Source organism: Phacochoerus africanus, chromosome 5 (genome assembly GCF_016906955.1).
Source record: "Phacochoerus africanus isolate WHEZ1 chromosome 5, ROS_Pafr_v1, whole genome shotgun sequence".
Taxonomy (NCBI): Eukaryota; Metazoa; Chordata; class Mammalia; order Artiodactyla; family Suidae; genus Phacochoerus; species Phacochoerus africanus.
The window spans coordinates 134,343,679-134,364,375 of record NC_062548.1 but is presented as its reverse complement, the minus strand read 5'-3'; positions in this window follow the sequence as shown (position 1 = coordinate 134,364,375).

Below are 20,697 nucleotides of genomic sequence, written 5' to 3'. Positions count from 1 at the left end.
GAGGCCGTTGTGTGCGCGGGTGGGAGGTGGCAGAAGAGAATTCCACGTTTAGGGGGCTTAGGCTGGAAGTGCTCACTTGGCAGGCCCACTTCTTTTTTCTCTTCCTTCGGTGGCTGGTTATTAAAAACCGGGGTGGAGGATGCTTTCTCTCAGCCTTTCCTCTCCTCCCGCCCCCAAACCCCCATTTCCTTTCTCACCTCCTCCTCCTCGACTCCCTCCCTCCTCTCCCCACCCACCCAAGCGGGCGGGCGGCGCGGAGAAGCTCGGGGAGCTAGCCGGGAGGGGCGGGCTTGGCGAGGACCCGGTTTCCAGCGCGCGGTCAGTGTCCAGAGCTCGCGGGGTCTGCGTTCTCTGCCAGGAGCTGCGTCGGGGCTGCGCGTCGCGGTGACAGCCGCCGTTGGGTGGCCAGCGCAGAGAGCGCTCGGATTCCCGCCGCTCTCCCTCTTTCGAAAGGGTGGGGACAACTGTTTACAGTTTTGAATTTTTTTTTTTTTTTTTTTTTTTGGAGGCTGCATCTTTGCCCGTGCGCAGAGGTGCATGCTGATGGGAAGCGCGGCCACAGTTCCTGACCTCGAGCGGTGACCGGCGCAGGGGAATGGTGGTCGGTGACAGTCTCTTTCGCTGCCCTCTTGGCGGCGGGAGCGCGGGGCCTGGCGGGTCCGAGGCTGGGGAAGGAAGGCACGGAGGGTTGGCCTAGGGCAGCGGAAGGAACTTGGCACGGCCCCTGTGCGCCTGGAGCCGCGGCCACTAGCCTGTCCGTGCGGGCAGAGCCGCAGGAGGGGGCGGGCGGAATCGAAGAAGCCTGGGCGGCGGCCAGGGACACAGGGGACTGAGCCCCGGAGCCCCGGGACCCGCGCACGCCTTGCCCTCTTCGCCCAGCCGCCGCGTGCGCCTCGGCGTACCCCGCCCTGGGGCCCGGAGGCGCGCGGGCACTGTCGCGCCGGCGCCCCGAGGCCGCTGGGTAGGGAGGGGAGCCGCCGGGCAGCGGGGCGGGAGGGAGAAGCTGGCTCTTGGCCGCTCAGGAACCTGCCTCCGGGCGGGCCGCCTCCAGCAAGGTGGTTCGGCTTGCTGGTTCTCCTGTGCCAATTTGGGGACTCGCTGGGGACCGTTTGCCCGGCCAGTCCACCCTCTTCTCCGAGTTTTCCTTTTTTCAGATCCGGGCCTGCGTCTCCGAGCGCCCGCGGCAGGCCCCGGCTGGCGAGCGCGGCCCGCAAGCGTGCCCCTGCCTCGGCTCCCTGTTGGTGCCTTCTGTCGCTGCTTCCCTGGGGTCCGCGCTGAGGGAGGCAGGGAGGCCGCGGGGAGGCCGCGCCGGGCCCAGAGCGCCGGCGGTCTCGCTCTACCTCTCGAGCTGAGGCGCCCGCAGTGGGGGACGTTTTCAGTGGCTAATTGAAACCCGGTGCAAAATCACCACGATTCTCATCTTGACAGACACGAATGATTTCCCAAGGTTTGGTCTCCAATTTGAGCCCGAGATTTGGCGAGACCAAATGGAAGCGTCCATACACTGCTGGGCGCTGCTAGGCCCACGGGGCCTCTGCCTCCTTCCTGCCTGGCCTCCCACCCTCCCCTGCTCCTTGCCCCCGCGCTCTCTGCTCAGCCTCCCCGGAGCCTCGCTCCCCTCGGCGGCGGGGAGCCTCCGCCCCAGCCCCCACCCCTGGGTGCGCAGCTGGCCAGCTCCGGCTGCGGATGGACAGATTTCTGTGGCTGTTTCGTTTCCAGGAACCATCAGAGTTCAGTAGTACACTTGGGAAGAGAAAGGGCTGATGGTGCTAACAGGTTCTCAATATAGAACTGGATTTCTGGAATTGTTTACCTTTTTTTTTTTTTTTTTTCTTCCCCAAATGATAGACTGATGTATTCATGGGTGGGACATTTATTTTAGCCACGAATAATTGAACCAGCGGTTTACAATTGAAACTTCTCTGTGCTGGTGATTTTACGTGGCGGCCCTCTGCTGCAGTTCTAAAACTTGTTGAAAACACACACCCATTTATAAGACTGAGTCTATGTATTTTGAAAATCTGAAAACGTTGCATGTATTTTATGTTTCAATCATAGATGAATCGGACATTTTCTGTGGTGAGGTAGAAACTTTAAGTGAATTAGTAACGTGTAATAATTGGGCTTAAGAATGGAAATAGTCTTGATGAAAATTTTAAAAAGCTATGTAGCCTAAGTTCTTGATAGTAAAAGAAGAGAAAAATAGATGATCGGCGATCTAAAAATGAAAACCTGTTAGAACTCAGGACAGGCGCTTGAATGCGCTTTTAACAATATTTAAGGCTGTTTTGATGAATGCATTGTGAAAATCATTCTTAATGAATTCTTTATGAATGTCTAAAACATAATATAATACACAAGGTATTCTTGCCACTGGATAGTCTTCAATAAAAGTTTAATTGCATTTTTTTGGTCTAAGTAAGTCTTATTTTTAACTAAGCCTTGACAGAATATTTGTAAATGGTAACGTGGGGGGAGGGGCGCTGAGTGCGCTGCAGCCTAGTTGGGGGGGGCGGGGCGGTATCCTGTTGTTTATAACTAGTTCACAGACTTACTATGGCATTTTGCTAAGATTTCCATCTTGAAGAACTTGAACCAGCATTCTCTTATTAATTCTCTAAACTGTGGAAATACTCTTCCAGTTCTACACTCTGATACGCATCCCTTTTATTAAAAAAAAAATATATATATATGTAATGCTAAGGAAGGCAGTGTATTTCAAGTGTGCTTTTGCAAATACTACATATGTTGTGAATGACTACAGCCACAGGGCAAATTATTTGTAGAAAGATTATCTTTTAGCTGGAAAAAATCATTAAAAACATCTTGGGCAGAGATGTTTCTTTTTAATGGTAATCAAGGGGAAGTGATTTAAATATGCATGCATCGAGCAGTCAGGAAGATTTCGTTGTTTTTTTGAGAAAGAAAAAGACTCTCTGGGAGTTGAAACCAAAATCATTTGATATTGGTAGAGTTGGAGAAATTTACATTTGTTTTTGTCTTCAGAATTGAAAGGACTTGCCCAAGGAATCTGAGAAATCGGGCACATAAGTTGCTCTATTTTAAAGTAGTCATTCAATATAAATATATTATATCAATCCTAACTTTTTTATTCTCAGATATGCTGAATAATGTGTATATTATTTTTCTTCTAATGGGCATATGTATCCTTGTGGACACTTCGGAGAGAGGTTTTCTTGGGCTCTCCCATTTTTAGACTCTTTATACTTCGTACTGTGTGGTCCCCTGCTTTTAACAGATTTCTGAGGCAAATATATTTGTGCTTTTTTCTTATGTAGGATGACCAGCGAAAATAGTTTACTAAGTTGTCAGTTTTATCAGTAGAGAAGAAACTTTCTTTATTACAGCTTCAGGGAAGATTTTTTCAGGATATTTCTCAGTTATTGTAAGGGCCAAATTTTATAAAATTTCCATTAGGAATGTCGGTTTCAAATACCCTTTGTATAGCCTAGGCCTGTGAGGTTACCAAGAGTCGGCCTTACGTATCCAACACAGGAATTCATCCTCCCCCAAAGTATCCATCTCTGTAGGATGACTCTTTCACATGCTTTTCGGAGATCTGGCTTCTTTTCATTATGGGTTCTTTCTCACTGTTCATTTATTGGGTTTATTCTACCATATTTTTCCCCCTTTTCTGGGGAGCCCCCGCTTTCAATCACAATAAAGATTAAACACAATTCATTAACGTCAGCTCTCTTTCAGTTTACTTTGCTCTTTGCTTTTTTTCTTCCATCCTAACACATCCTTTTTTTTTTTTTTTTCCCCACTGCGGTTATTTTGTTTAATGCTACCTATATCTGCCTAATTAGTTTTATCTACTCCATGTGGATGCAGTGAGTTTTTAAGAGAATTTCACAAACAAGTAGTTTTTTAGTGAACTTAGAATTTTAAAGGAGACCTATTTTTATACTCAGTAAAAGCACAAACGTGCAGAAAGTATAAAATGGCTTACAAAGGGAAACATACGTTCTTAATGTTCCATGTATAAAAGTAATAATTTTCTTGGGTAGAGATACTCTGAAAAGATTCAATACCTCTGCCAGTGCACAGATAGGACTGTTTTCCGTGACTCGGGAACTTCTGCTGCAAACAGATCACTGTTCTGTAGAGAAAACAAACCACTAAGAGCAATAGGGTCAAGCTGAGATGTGGTTTGGTGTGAGCGATTGGTAAATGGAGACAACGCAGAGGGGCAGACACGGGGGCTTCTCAAAGGTTTGATCAAACTTCTTTGACGTAGACACGCAGACGTGCATTTTCTCTGCTGTGAAAATGACAGGATGAAGCAATATGACAAAACCGAAAATGTGTTTGAAAAAAGCCTTTAGGGTCCTTGAAGCAAACTTTTGAAGCTTACCTTATTTTATTAGACTGAGTCCATTCGCTCTTAATCTTAAGAAAGAGCAGCTGGAAATAATGATGATCATATGCCAGGTAAAGAATTTTGATCAAATAGGTAGTGACCAAGGGCCCCCTAACACATTTTTCTTATCCAGCTTATGTTCAGAAACACAATGCCCCATCCATTGAATCCCAGAGGGAGAAACGTTATATGCCATTACCATGACTTTCCCATTTTGTCTATTTTTACTCTTGTACATATGTTGTGGGTTTAAGAGTCTTTGGCATTTGTTCCGTGACACCTTTTTTTGAATGGACTGTTTTAGAAGGGGGGGGGCACTGCTTTTCCGGTTGGGGATGGCAGCCCACAGGGCTTCCCAAAAGCCACCAGGACAGAGCCACCTAACGCCAGAGCAGTTCCAGCATGATGCTGTCCAAGTCTGTATTTTCAGAGCCACTCCAGGTTTGGGAGCAGGAAAGAAGCCCTTTTGTGTAGAAGTCTGAGTGGTTTGTGGGGGGACCTTTTGTAGAGTTTGCATGCCAGCGCATGACTGAAGGCTGGGAAGCAGGGGACTGCTCGCTCCCCAGGCCCTGCGCTGGAGGATGACGTGTGTCTGATAGCACTAGGGGGAAAAGACAATGCATGGCAAAGTTTCGTCTTCTGTAGACTAGCATGCAGAGTTTCGTGTGTTAAAACAGTGTATGACATTGCTGTATCAAAGTTGTAAAATTAAGCATTATTTATTGAAAACTATGTATTTTTTTGTAAAAACCTGATCACATAGAGCATATCCGTGGCTGTGCTTGTACTTCAGTGGGATCAGCTCCTTGCCCCAGCCCCCTTGGTATGCAGTGTTATTGCTCAGGGTTGAAAATAGGACACCCCGATGTCTCTTTTGCAAGAGTTTTTTCACCGAGGAATACATTTGTTCAAAAGACTCTAATAAAAGTGTGTGATCGATCTGCACCTGTGGTTTTCACGTGACTTTTTTTCCTCCCAGTTTTGCTTTTGATAACCACTGTCCCATTCCCAAAGTGTCACCCCCAATACCATGGCCGGGTTTGGAAAGTATGGGGTGTCAGCCTGGGGAACAGTAACTCCCCCCAGAAATGCTCCGGGCGGGATTGAGAGCTGCTGACAATTGGAAGAAGCATGCGTCAACTGGCCGGCGGGGTAAAAAGCACAGACAAATACAGAAGGGTAGATGAACATATTTTGTCAGAAATGCTTGAAGTAGAAAATGGAGGAAAAATATCAGGGACAGTTGTTGAATTGCTGTTGAATTCAATACCAGCGAACTCCATTTCTCTGTGTCTTTTTTTTTTTTTCTATAACAATTTATAGTGTAAATGTATTTTGACATAGGAATCATTCTGTATTGAGATTCTTGATATAAAATACTTTTATGGAAGCCTGTAGGTGATCCATGGAATTATGATCAGAGTTCTTAAAAGATGTGTTTCCACGGTGAGTGTTTGCTGAATATTAAATTTGGTTTTGTAGAAACGTTTGTGTTGCATTAAGAAGTTTTCACGTGCGCAGTTAACACAACCAGGCTTAGGCTCTTAGTTACGCTGATTTTCGATACAAACCAAAGGACAGATCACAGAGCTGCCATCATTATATGATACAGTCAATGTTTTATCTTCATTCATGAATATCATAGGATGTCTTTCACTTGATGACATTTTATTTTGATTTGTATTTTGAAGGAAACAAGAAATGAGACCTTGTGTACATACACCTGGCAGAAAACCTGCCTTGCCATTAACACTAAAGTGTTCCAGAGTTCCCTCTGTGGCTCAGGGGGCTAAGAACCAGCTGGTATCCATAAGGATGCACGTTCCATCCCTGGCCTCACCCAGTGGGTTGGGATCTGCCATTGCCGTTGCCGTGAGCTGTGGTGTAGACCTGCAGTGGCAACTCTGATTTGACCCTTAGCCTAGGAACTTTCATATGCTGCAGGTGTGGCCCTAAAAAGCAAAACAAACAAAAAAAAACCCTAGAGCCTCCATATGCCACGGGAGCGGCCCAAAGAAATAGCAAAAAGACAAAAAAAAAAAAAAACCCTAAAGAGTCCTGAATGTGTTTGGGATTCTTTCTATTTTGTTATATGTCTTGCCTTTCAATGATATGGGTTTCATAAAAATATATATTTTAAAACGTTGGTAGTTAAATTTACTGAAGAGGCATCTATGGCTAAAGTATCACTGGTAGGAAAAGGTCAAATGTGAAACGTTGACCTGGCTCTTCTCGCAGTCATCCTGGGAGTGAGAGGAAGAGGGATGGATGCTGCTCCAGCGCCGGCTCATCTATAAAGTGCAATAAAATAGTATACCTGGCCAGGATGTCTTGCCCCAAAGATGGATGACAAGATTCTCATTGGAAGATGCACCAGTTCTCCCTGGAAGTCAATACTTTTGTGATATGTGTAGCTTGGTGAGAGTGACATAGCTGAATCCTGATCTCGACATCGGTTGAAGCTCACGTGACTTCACTGGGAGTGGGGTACGCATAGATCTTGTGAGGCTGGTGGGCTTGGAAGAAGGCCAGGGCAGGACAGCTCACTGTTGCTGTATCTTGTCATCTGATGGGGCTGAACTGCAGAGCGACAGATGTTTTTCCCAGGATCAGACAGAAAGCTGGATCTCAGCTTTGCAGGCAGCACATGAGGAGATCTGAGAAAAATGAGGAGAGACAAGACTGGCCCTTTTGGTGTCTCTTGAAATAGCTGCAAGTGTGTATTTAGCTTGAGTTTACATGTCATCGGTGTCCCATTTGGCCAGGTCTATTGCCTTCCCTTTGCAGCTGTAGAAAATAACCACATTCTTCTCAGTGGCCCTGACTGGGGCCAACTGGGCCTAGTGGCCTGCAATCTATTTTTTATTTTTTCCTTTTAAGGGCTACACCTGCGGCATATGGAAGTTCCCAGGCTAGGGGCAGAATCAGAGCTGCAGCTGCCAGCCAACTCCACTGCTCACAGCAAGCCAGATCCTTAACCTACTGAGGAAGGCCAGGGATCGAACCCACATCCTCGTGAATACTAGCTGGACTCCTTATCGCTGAGCCATGACAGGAACTCCCCAGCAGCCCCCAATCTAAGTGACAGCTTATGCCTGGGAGGCTGGTGTCTCACCTGGAACGCATTTGGTCTCTCTCATGAATAAGGCTGAACTAATCAACTCCCCTGCCAGATTTGGGTGTGAAAAGCACACCGATTGGCCTCATTCTCTGCAGAATGTGAGCAAAGAGGACGTGGGACACTTAGGGCTGGAGCAAGCATCACTGACTGAAATGCGGTCAGAAACAAAGGGACATCTGGGAGAAGACGTGGGAAGTAGAGAAATCCCGAAGGATGATCACGCAGCTGCTGAAAGAGGGGATCCCGTGAGTCTGCAGGGAAGCTCCCCGGCGGCTTTCTGGCCCCAGTTCAGGGGTTACTATGGAAATCCGTGGCTGCTGGAAGCCTACCCCATAGTCACTGGGCCATTTTTCTTTACTAAAAAAATCTCACTTTGGTGTGAGTCACAGTGTGACCTGCTGAAAAGGTAGTTTCTTTAGCGGAGCGGTGAGCTGTGACCTCGTTGGTGGGGGTTGCTCAGTGAGGCCTCCAGGACAACACGGCTACAGGGACGTGTACTAAGTGGACATGGGCCATTCTGCAGATGCTTCTCGCTTCCATTTGAGACCTAGACCTAGACGTGATGGCTGGAGCCAGAATCCTTGAGCAGCTGCCAAATCTTTGCCAACCACAGTTCCCGGTTGAGTAAGTGGCACTTACTCAGATTTTCTCATAAATGTGGCCACACCAAAACCATACTCAACCCCGATTTCTTTGGGATTATTTGAGGGGGGCTGTGTGTCTTTTAACCCAGTAAGGACAACTAAAAACTGTTTAAACCATCAAAGCGTGAGGGTAATGTGTTGAATATTGGAAAATAGGTAGAATTTAGTAAAGTGCACAAAAGAAAAAAGAACATTTTGAGGAATGGGAAAGAAAGAAATGTCAAACCTTTCCACAGTCACAAAGAGGACATTGCATTTACCCGTTGAGATGTTAGTGTTGTTTAAGAAAAGCTTGCTTATATCACAGAATGATTTAGAACCACTTCACATTTGCAGAACACTTCCTCTGCAGGCCGCAAGGTCCCTGGTTCATCTTCATCCCTCAAGCATGTGACCACCCCTTTGCCAAGAAGCAGCTCTCCTGGGTGACCTGTCCCTCAGCACAGCCTTCCCCGCAGCCACCTTAGGGCCATGGGCCTCAGTGGATGGCATCTCGAAATGCAGGGGTCTCCAAATGCTGTCCATTCCTACTGTGCCCCTTGCAGATCAAACTACGATGTTGTAACCCAAAAGCCACACATTTAGAGGTGTGGAAACAGGACCTAATGAAGCAGCAGTGAAGCAGGAGGGGGGAAGGGAGGGGGAAGAGGAGGAGACAGATTCATACAGAATCTAGGAATCTATGAACAACTAACAAATAGCTCAAAACTCTGATCACTTTGTGTGATGATAAACAGCTCTGCTCAGGGGACCCTGACTGTCTCGCTGTGTCCCATCCCATTACATAAATCAGGGATGATAACAGAGACACCGTCATCAAAAAATCATGTTTCTACGTGACCTATACAACTAGGGTGAGTGTGAAATCTTTTTTTTTTTTTTTTTTTTTTTTTTTTGGCCATGCTTGTGGGGTGTGGAAGTTCCCTGGCCAGGGATCAAACCCATGCCACAGCAGCGCCTCGAGCTGCTGCAGTGACGAGGCTGGATCCTTAACCTGCTGCACCATGAGGGAACTCTGGAAGTGTGAAATCTTGTCTTAAATATATCTACTCAACATAAAATGAAATCAAAAGCAGAAAGTTGGAGAAGAAGCACTTTTGCCTAAACCCTTTTCACTTACCAGTGCTTTATAAATAAAAAAAAGGATTTTCGGTCCAAGGTCCAAGGACTGGCAGGAGCTGATACAAGTGGTGAGCCTTTGTTTTGAGGGCGTAAAAGCCTGGAGCAGCCCAGCGGGCCCTGGGCAGAGGCCTGGGTGGAGCCTGCCTGCCGTGGAGACACAGATCTCAGCTTTCTGCCCGGGTCTGTATCATCCAGAGACCTGAGCAGATGAGGCTGGTTACAAAGGCTTGTTGAGAAAGGCCTTGGGACTGCATCTTAAAGCTGCTGAGGGCCTTGGGGGTGGGGGCTGGGGGGAGAGAAGGCCTTTCCCAGCAAGTGTAGCAGGAAGTAAAGTGAACAGGACCTGGTGGGGTGTGGGCTGCTGGCCAGTCACCCCAGCAAGGCCGGCGACAACCTGGGATGCCATGGCCTAGGACCCTGAGCTGAGAGGGAGCAGGTGACCTCAGAGGATGAGGGGCCGGGGGATGGATCCCAGACGAGCAGAAGAGAAAAAGGGATGTTGCTCGGAGTGGATTAAGGGGAGGAGAGAGGAGTCGGGAAAAGAAAAGGCAGAGGCTGTAAACTGACTTTTCGCTTGGTCAGAGTGACACTGATGGGATGGAGGAGTAGGGGAGGGGCTGTTTGAGGGAGATGGGGGCTCCTGGGGACATTTCATATTTTAGTTGTCAAGGAGCATCCTTGATGCCCTCAGGGCCTAGCCCAGGATCCCGAGCCTTCCCCCACCTGTCCCTTCTGGATGCTCCGAGTGGTCGCCCCCTCGACACGGAGCTGCACCGGAAGGGACAAGGTGTGTCCACAGGAAGCCCAGCTCTGCAGCCTGGAGACCCTGTGCATCCCCGAGCTCAGGCCCGGGTGGTTGTCAGGGCTCAAGAGGGTCCTTGGCTCACAAAGGAGCTCAGCAAGGCAAGGGCACCGCCTCGACCACTGTCCTGGGGGGGCAGGGACCCTCCTGCCTCGTGGCGGTCTCTGTGCCCAGGACCTGGTGCTGCAGCCTGGTGGGAGCTTCCTACAATGTGTGCCCAAGGATCCGAAACCTGGATCAGAAAGCTCCGTGACAGGGTTCTGGGGGGACGTGGGGGTAGCCAAGCCTTGTGAGTGAGAAAGAGGCCCCCATGTCGAGCGAGCAGGTGTCAGAGCAGAAGGCGGCTCAGTCCTAGGGAAGAAAGAGCAGCGAACCCGAGTCGGGCCACCCCAGCTTTGCCTCCACTATGCTCCTCTGAAGAGCAGATGACAGGGCAGTCCACCCAGGTTTCCCAGGAGGCCTTCTGGAGCCGGAACCCTCGCTGTGACACACTGGAAAGGTGTCATTCCACGTACAACGGATGATACTCTTAAAAACACAGTAGAGGAGTTCCTGTCGTGGCTAAGCAGTTAACCAACTGGACTAGTACCCATGAGGACAGGGGTTCGATCCATGGCCTCGTTCAGTGGGTTATGGATCCGGCATTGCCGTGAGCTCTGGTGTAGGTTGCAGACAAGGCTCGGATCCTGTGTTGCTGTAGCTATGGTGTAGACCAAGAGCTACAGCTCCGATTCAACCCTTAGCCTGGGAACTTCCATGTGCTGAAGGTACAGCCCTGAAAAGCAAAAACCAAATGCGAAAAAAACACAGTCGAGTAGCAGTTTAAATAGTGAGACAAAATCTCACTTTTGCTGCCGTCTTTCATGATCCCCCAGCTATCAGGGCTTGGGGACAACTGGTCACCTTGGACACTGGAGACCAGCTACAGGCTAAGTCCTTTGTGTCCACCAAGGGACTGGACAAGAAGGCAAAGAGTAAGAGTTGGAAACAGTTTCTCGGACTGTCATATTTTCGAAATGGTTCAGTGTAGTAGGCCAGCAACCATCAGTTAGAGATTACTTATGTGTCAACATTGTAAATCAAATTTACTACTTCAGTAAAACTTAAAAAAAAAAAAAGATAACCTAGGTTAGCCAGAGCCACAAAAAAGGGGAAAAAATGGCTTGTGGGAGCTCTCCCGAGGGACCGCACACCACTTTGCATGACACATTCCCTCTGATGCAGAGGCCTCCCAGAGACGGTGGCCAGCATCCTCGGAATCGTCCAGGAGCCTCTGCGGGGTGATGGGAAGAAGTGGCCGTGCTTTATCTATAGTTATTTTCTAGCTTCCAGAAATGAAGCCAGATCATCTTTTAATAGCATTTCGCCATCGGGGTGATGGCAGCTCTCGTACATCTTTCAGAAACTAATGCATGTATCAGGGGTGACCACACAGAAGAGTTAACGCCTAGGATGGCGGGACGAGATGGGCTCGGAGGCTTCTACGTGGAGCAGAGAGAGGCAGCACGCTGTCCTGTAAGGGGCGGAGGATGAAGAAGTGGGGAGCAGCTTCTAATTCTCTCAGGTCCCTGGTTCCACTGTACAATAGGAGGTACCTTGCTTCTCCTCTCTGGTTCTGTCTCTTCCTGCATAAATGGATGACTGAACTAGATCCTATTTGAGGTTCCTTCCGAGTCTAACAAGGAATACAAACAGCCACTGTTTATTTACCCTCAGAGGGCCTGTTTGGAGGCATTGGAATAAACTCAGGCTTTCAGAGTTTGCAGGTTCTGCATATGAGAGTAGGGAAGCCAGCCAGAGCTGCGTGGCCCGTGGAAGCTGGAGGAGCAAAGCTGAACTGAAGTTGCTCCCACTCAGAAGGTTTCAGACACCCAGGCATCCAAACCAAGGGGACCTCAGCCCCATGTTCCGTTCTGTTGTTTTTGACGGATGGTCTGGGTTGCAGTTTATAATGGGGGAGGGCAGAAGCAGTTGTCTTCCAGGTTAGTAAATTCTCTGACTCAAGTGGTTTTGTTTTGTTTTTATCGACGTATAGTTGATTTGCAATGTTGTGTTAGTTTCAGGTATATAGCAAAGTGATTCAGATACATACATAGGTTTACATATATATATATATATTTTTTTCTTTTTCAGATTCTTTTCCATGGTAGGTTATGGCAGGACATAGAATAATACAGTCTAGTTCCCCGTGGTTATGTATTTTATATGCAGTAGTGTGTATCTGCTAATCGCCAGTTCCCAGTTTATCTTCCCTTTTGGTAACTGTATTTAGTTTTCTATATCTATGAGTCTGTTTCTGTTTTTTTTTTTTAATGAGTTATTTGTATCTTTCTTTAGCTTCTATATATATAAGGGATCCTATGGTATTTGTCTTTCTCTTTCTGACTTACTTCACTGAATATGATAATTTCTAGGTCCATCCATGTTGCTGCAAATGGCATTGCTTAACCCTTTCTATGATAGTCCATTGCAGATCTGTACTGCATCTTTTTTATCTATTCATATGTCCGTGGACACAGGTTCTTCCATGTCCTGGCTATTGTAAGTACTGCTGTAATGAACAAGGAGGTTCGTGTTTCTTTTCAAATTAAGGATTTTCTCTTTTGCAGATATATACCCAAGAGTAGGATTGCTATATCATAGGGTAACTGTAGTTTTAAATTTTTAAGTAACTTCCATACTCTTTCCCATAGTGGCTGCACAATTTCCATTTCTGCCAACAGAGGAGGAGGTGTCCCTTTTCTCCACATCCTCTCCAGCATTTATTACCTTTTGATGACGGCCATTCTGACTGGTGTCAGGTGATATCTCACCGTTGTCTTGATTTGCATCTCTCTCATAATCAGTCGAACTCAAGTGCGGTGGAGTTCTTTAAAAATATTGCCGTTTCAGTTGACAAAGTTCTTTCACTGCAAAATATAAACATACAGCGTGAACACAGATAGCACTTCATGAAGCACGAATCTGGTTTTCAAACATACCAGATAAACTTTGAAATCAAAATAACAGACTTCTGGGCCCACTCCCCAAAATACTGAGGTATATTTGGGATGAGGACTAGAAACTAAATATATTTGTTGTTGTCGTCGTCTTTTTTTTTTTTTTTTTTTTTTTTTTTTTAGGGCTGCACCCACAGCATATGGAGGTTCCCAGGCTAGGGATCGAATCAGAGCTGCAGCTGCCGGACTGCACCACAGCCATAACAACACGGAATCCAAGCCACATCTGTGACCTACACCACAGCTCATGACAATGCTGGATGCTTAACCCACTGAGCAAGGCCAGGATCAAACCCGCAACCTAATGATTCCTAGTCAGATTCATTTCTGCTGAGCCATGATGGGAACTCCCCTAGAAGCTATATTTTTGATCACTGTATCCAGCTGATTCAGAGGCTGTGGGGCCACAGACCAGCTTCTGAGACCCATGGCCCCGGGTCTGTAAGGGAATCACACCAAACAAAAGTTAACTTGGTCCGAAATCAGTGTCTTGGCCCCAGTAATAAGAATAAGCACAGCCTTGTCTTGCCACATCTTTGATTTTTCATTAAGTAAATCACTCATTCAGTGATTTTTCCATGGGGAGCGGGGTGGTGAGAAAATAAAGAAAAATGGGAAACCCTATAGGCCAGTAAATAATGAGCGGAGTATTTAACAGGGTTCCAACACTGTCTTAAGCTCTCAGTCCATTTTATTTTCTGGAAAGTGGAGCCATAGCCCTGCGGGCTTCCAGGCCACCAATCTCATGATACACGATGATGCAAATGATGGCAGCCCTGGAACGATGGGCAGGTGTGAATGCCATTGGAGCTTTGTGTGTTTGCAATTTTTACCTGCGAGATGAGGCAATGGGAACCCTCATCCTTGCTTCCTAAGGGTGCTGTTTTCCTTAATTAACGTGTGCAAAGCTTTGGGAGGGCTCTGACTTAAATTAACTGGCATTAAAACTGGCCTCCAATGATATGAAAGAGAGAAAAGAAAAGGAGAAACCCGAACAGTTTTCTATATGCTTTAACGTAGAAGATAAAACAGAAGATGGAGAAGTTCTGCAAGAGAAAAAGAAAAAAAAAAAGGATGTGTCCCACATTATCTCAGGGAACAGATTAAAAAAAACCCAAAAAACAGCAAATACACAACAACTAGCCCCTGTATAACATAGGGCAAAAATTTTCTTCTGGATACTAGAGATTGTTGATGAAAGGCTTCCTGGAAGTGGAATGTCGATGGAGGTACATAAAGGAGACAGGGTGAATGAGGGGAGGTGGTACCCCACCCCTATTGTGTAAATGATTTAACTCATCACTGATGGGATGGGATTAGGGCTCTGTCACTTATCATTTATGGTGACACCTACTAGATACTTTATATCAGATCGATGTCTTATGTCTTCTTCTGGATTATAAATGAAGATCTTAACCTGTCATAGTGGGTCCTTAGGGAGAGTTGTAAGAATGCATTTTGGGGACCACAAAGCATAACCACACTATCTTGATCTAAACAAATCTAGGGTAGCCGTGAAGGTGGGATACGTAGTAATGGCTTTGATGTGGGCAATTTTGGAATTCAGGTAATTGCACGTGTCCGGGTGTCCTGGCTTGTCTGGGACGGAGTTGTTTCCTGTGACATGGGAATTCCAGGGCTGAAATCCAGAAAGCCCTAGGCAAACCAGAGTAAGTTCGCCTCCATTGGTAATAATGAACCGTATTCATTCAATCTAAACATGTGGCCAGGAGGGGCATAAAAAAGTCAGTGGTTGTTAGAACAGAATCTTATCTTGTTAGGATAGAAACACAGTTTCAGGGCACCCAGAATTGTCTTGCACTGGGTTTTCCAACAATAAGAGCTACAAATATTAACTAACTTTTATGTGCTAAACATTGTGTACATATTCTAACTATAGCTTTATAACATACAAGTATATATGTTATATGTATAACCTTTATTGGAAAACTTTACTGAAATTTCCCATCTGTACAACACTGGTATTACTCAGTTTTATAGAAGAAGCTGGACAGCTTGACTCACCCAAGGAGCACAAACAATCAAGGGGCAAGACCAGAGCCCAGCCCTATGGCTTCTTAAGTCAACAGCGTGCCAGTCCCTGTGCCCCAATCAATACTCTATCTGTTGTGATTATGTTACATCCTTCTTGAAAACTTTCTACGGCTGTTGTATTTTTTTGCACTTATGATGTTTTAAGTTCTTAACAAGCATTCATGAAATGAATGGATGAGTTGAAAAACACCACGGCTCCCTCTCATTACAGAGAAGTAAATTCCAAGGGAAAGGAGGGGCTGGGTCTTGTCTTATAACTGAGAGGTTGTTGAATGACTTACAGAAGGATGTGCGCCCGGGTGAGTGTGATTGCTAATTATGCGAATCGCTGTCAACCACAGCACTTCCTCTAATAGAAAGGGCCAACCAAATGCTTTGAGAGAAGATATTGGGGAACAAAAAGCGAATCCTGGATGGATTAACTTTTTTCAAATACTTTATTATTTTTTTCCTTTCTTTTAAAGCCCACACCCATAGCCTATGGGAGGTACCAGGCTAGGGGTTGAATTGGAGCTGCAGCTGCCGGTTCACACCACAGCCAAGGCCACACTGGATCAGAGCCACATCTGCAATCTATGTTGCAGCTTAGGGCAACGCCAGATCCGTAACCCACCGAGCAAGGCCAAGGATTGAAGCCACATTATCATGGACACTAGGTCGGGTTCTTAACCTGCTGAGCCACAGTGGGAACTCCAATTTTTGTGAGTACTTGATGGGGCTAAGGGATGCCCAAACAGCCGATAAAACATTATTCTTTGGCGTGTGTGCAAGGGCTTTATGGGACGAAATCAGCATTTGAAACCATGGACGAGGTCAAGAACTGCCCTCACCAACTCTCTGAGGCCCCCCCCAGAGAATGAGAAGACACAGGAAGACAGGACTACTTTCTGCCTGTCTTGGTGCTGGCTCGTCCATCTTCTCCGCCCTTGGTCTTCCGAGGCCAGTTCTTGGGCCTTTGGACTTGAGGATTAGCACCAGCAGCGCCCCTGTTTTTCAGGCCTTTGTCCTCAGCGTGAACTGTGTCACCACCTCTCCTGGTCTCCAGCGTGCAAAGGGAGGATGGCGGGTGGTGTTCTCAGCCTCCGTGGTCGCAGGAGCCAGTTCCCACATTGAACCTTCTCTTGCATCTCTCCACGTGTCCTCCTGGAGAACCTGACTATGGAGACCCCACTCCTCCTCCCAAGCCCTAATGCCCATAATGCTTTTCTCCCACTTCCAACTAATCCCATTCCTGAAATCTCCAAACCAGGGCAAGCCCAATAATTGACAGAGAATCAGCAAGTCTGACTAATTATTAGGGGAAAAAATTGCAATTTTTTTCTTAGTATTTTAAGCTTGATTTTTTTTTCTAAGAGGTAGGACTTCAAATAGGCTGAGCAAAGAAAACAATTATACAGCTCTATTTTAGTGATGAACGGTTGTTCTACTAGCTTCGAGTGTTTTTTTTTTCTTCTTTTTTGTTGGTTATTTTTCTTCTCGTTTGTAAAGGCTTCTAATACTATTAAGAATGAAAGATACTGTGTAATGAATCTTATGATATTTAATGAATTTGCATAATTAATATTTTGCAAACAAAACATATAAAAATCATTCATTTTCTAGATGGAAAAATATTAACATATTAACATAGCCATATATTTATTATGCCATAGACAGAAAATTAGTATTGCATACATAATGTAGGTAAGAAAATATGATGGTTTACAATAGAAACATAAAAACATTCATGATTGCCCACATAATTCTGTTTGAACTTCTCTAATAATTCCACAAAAAGTCATAAGAAACAGCAGACACTGAGCATTAAGTAATGACCTGGTGCCAAATGTGACTGTTGCTACTTTTGAAATAGTTGATTTTCCCATTAGCAAAATTCAAAAAAACCCTAATAAAATATTTACTAGCTATTACTTTTCGTGCCCTATTAGTGGAGTTCACTAATGGACTCAGGCTTTCTAAACTGAAATTCACATCTATATTTTTTTTTAGCATCTAAGCCAGGAGCCCTCCTATGTCTGCAATATCTTCAGAATTATTTTCTCATGTGCTTTTCAAGGTTATATCTGGCCTTGACCCCTAGGCACTGTCAGGCAGCACATATAGCAAATAGCCAAAGGCTCTTAGATGCAGGCAGAAGAAATGAAAAGAAGAAGACAAATGTACCGAACCACAGAATCTTCTGGAAGGCTGCAGAACACTGTTTGGAAACAGAGAAATAAGGAAGGCTGAGCAGCAGCTGGCACTAAGCCCCAAAGCCACACCACAAAGGCCACCCAGTGGGGCCATTGAGGCTGCTTCAGGAAACATAAGCTCTTCCATGAGCCTTCTGTGTCAGCACACTGCACGGGACAAGTCCCTGGACCCCAGAGCTGTGACTTCCCCAGAAACACTCCATCACTGCACCCAGGGCATAGCTCCTCAGTTAGGCTTCTGAGGTCAGAACAGCTGCATCTAGTTGACCGAGAATGTTGGTCTCCATCTTTTTCAGCTTCTACAGTGAGAGGCAGCAGGTAGGAAATTTCCCAAAGATGGGAGAGGACTTCAACGCTGGGAGAAATAAACAAATGCCACATACATACATTTGTGTGTGTGTAACTGCACACACAAACACACAGATACAGGTGATTAGAGATACATGATTTATACCATTATTTGCCAGGTTTCTGTATCAGTTTTTTTTTTTTCTTCTATCTGTATGAAGAATTTGGCACTCTTTCTTTATGGTTTAATAGAGTTTAGCTGGCACCAGAAATCTTCAACGAAACTCTTTTACTATTTGAAGTGGCTTGAAAGGAGAGAAATAAAAGTCAATGAAATTATTTTGGTGTCTTTTGAATACATACATTATAGAGACTTTTGGAAAGTAGGAAGTTGTAGATTATAAAATTAAAAAAAAACCCACAATTACACTCTCTGCACTGACCACTGTTAAACACTGATGTAGGTCTCGTTGTCTCTCTCTCCACACACACACACACACACACACACACACACACACACACACAGAGTATTTTACAAAATCAGCAGCATGCTAAATATTGTTTTACATCTTTTGCTTTTAATCTTCTAATATTATAGAGTAGGTTTTGATATTGTTCATTTTTTAAAAGAATGGTTTCAAAAGATTAACCTAATATGTTTACACTCTGATTTAGTTAATCTTTCCTCTGTTGCTAGGCAATAGATTTTACAAAGAGGTGTTTTTTCACGTTTTCTCATCCCGGAGAAACTTCCAGAATGGTTTGGTGATGCTCACTCATCACAGGGGTCTGCACCTTCCAGCCCAGGACCGCACGGTGGTCCCTGGCGGGGCAGCAAAGCTTCCTTGGGCTCCCTCCGACTTTTGAGCTTGACCCACAGGGGTTCTGTTTGACGTATTATCGATCAAATCATTGATTCAATTCGCTAACAAAATCAGGAGGAGGACGGCAGGAAAGCGGGGTGAAAAAATGTGCGGTTTATTTGGGGAACACAGGAATTCACTCTGTAGCTTTGAAAATACTTGATGGGCGAAATTTATCGTGAGAAAACTTGGGCAGAAGCTCAGGTGTAGTAAGCAGCGTTTTACAGGAGGACTTGGCTCCCTCCACGGGGCAGTCCTTTCATATTTATCCAAATTTGTTTTAAGTTCTAGCTCTGCCCCAGAGTCCCAATAAGACCCTGAACATCTCGGAGTCTTGTTGACCCCTCCACTGAAAGAAGGTGCTGAGCTAGCTACACCGTGTGCAGCTGTGGTGACCTTGAGAAAACCCTGCTGGGACTGAGGGTCTTGCCATTCAGTGCTGGGTGCAGGTCCCACATGCAGAGACCCAAGATGGAAGATCTTCAAGTTGCTTGGTCAGGACCCCATCCTGAAGACACCCCAGCACGTGAAGAGTCAGAAACCACAAACCTGACCTCTGCAGACCCAGAAAACAATGGACGGCACACTTTTGAGTCAAAAACGTGTTTTGCAAGGTGGATAGGGACCAAGGTGCCTCTACACAACAAAACAACCTCAGACCGGAAGATGGGTTTATACTGATACTTCTGTTCCTTAAGGCTCCTCTTCCTGGGAAGTTATTTCTCTAACCTCTGCTCCTGCACTTGCTGAGCTCAACCCAGCACCTGTGGAGGGAACTGTGAGGTGCTGGCTTCCTGCTTGCCTGAGGTTCTGACAATCAAAACAGGTCAAGCAAAGCCCAATTCTTGTGGACCTGGCTTCCAGAAGCTTCTTCAGTTCTCAGTCACATTGCCTTTAATCTTGGGAAAAGTCTAACAACCTTTTTTATTTAGGGCCACAGCATATGGAAGTTCCCAGGCTAGGGGTCAAATCGGAGCTGCAGCTGCCAGCCTAGGCCATAGCCACAGCAACGCCAGCTCCAAGTCAAGTCTGTGACCTAGACCCCAGCTGGGGCCACACTGGATCCTTAACCCACTGGGCAAGGCCAGGGATAGAACCTGAGTTCTCCTGGACAGTAGTGGGGTTCATTTCTGCTGAGCTGTATCGGGAACTCTAAATCTGACCATCTCAAGTGTCTCATTCAGACAGTGTGTTTATTGCAGACGTCCTTGTGACAAGTTCCATGTTGGGCTCTGAAAACAGCAAAGAGAAAAAGAAAGTTCTTCTCATGGAACTAGTATGGGAGATGCTAAATAAATAAATACCCGAACAGCCAGCAATGAAGGAGATTGAAGTAGGGTTTGTGCAAAGGAGGGCAGGCTTTGCTATGGAACACGGGACTATCAGACGGTCAGGGAAGGTCCCTCTGGGGGACACTGGCGCAGAGACCTGAGTGGAGGGTGGGTCCAAGCCCTGACGGTTGTTGGTGGAAGAGCCAGGGAGAGGGGCCAGGGAGCACAAAGGCCCTGGGGCGGGAATGGTCTTGCCTCTGTGAGAAATAGTAAAGACAGCTCTCCAGACTAGAAATAACACATGGGGAGGCAGGCTCTCGCTAGGAAGGGAAATAAACAAAAAAAGCCTTTGAGGAAGGAGCTAGGACTGCCAAATGTAGGGAGTGCCCTTCGTGGCTCAGCACTTAATGAACTGGACTAGGATCCATGAGTATTCAGGTTTGATCCCTGGCCGCACTCAATGGGTTAAGGATCTGGCGTTGCCATGAGCTGTGGGGTAGGTGGCAGATGCGTAATGGATCCAGCATTGCTGTGGTTGTGGCGTAAGTCGGCAGCTGTAGCTTTGATTCAACCCCTAGCCTGGGAACCTCCATGTGCTGCAGGTGTGGCCCTAAAAAGAAAAACAAACAAACAAATAAACAAATAACCTGGAACTGTCAAACGCAGACTTCATAGCCTAGCACGGATAGCGACTTAGAGCCACTGAGGGTCTAAGTTGTGGGTCTAAATTGTTCCATGGACCTCCTGTCCCTCTGCAGGAGTCACTTTATTGTACACGGTTCAATACATGGTTGATGCCCGAGGATAAAGCTACCTTGTTAATATCAGTTTATATTTATAAGCAGCACTCAATTCATTTCAATTCTAAAAGCATCTATTCAGCTCTTACTACGTAGGAGACAGTAGGCCAGACTTGGGGAATGAAATATGAATAATTTAGTGCCATCCCCCTCCAG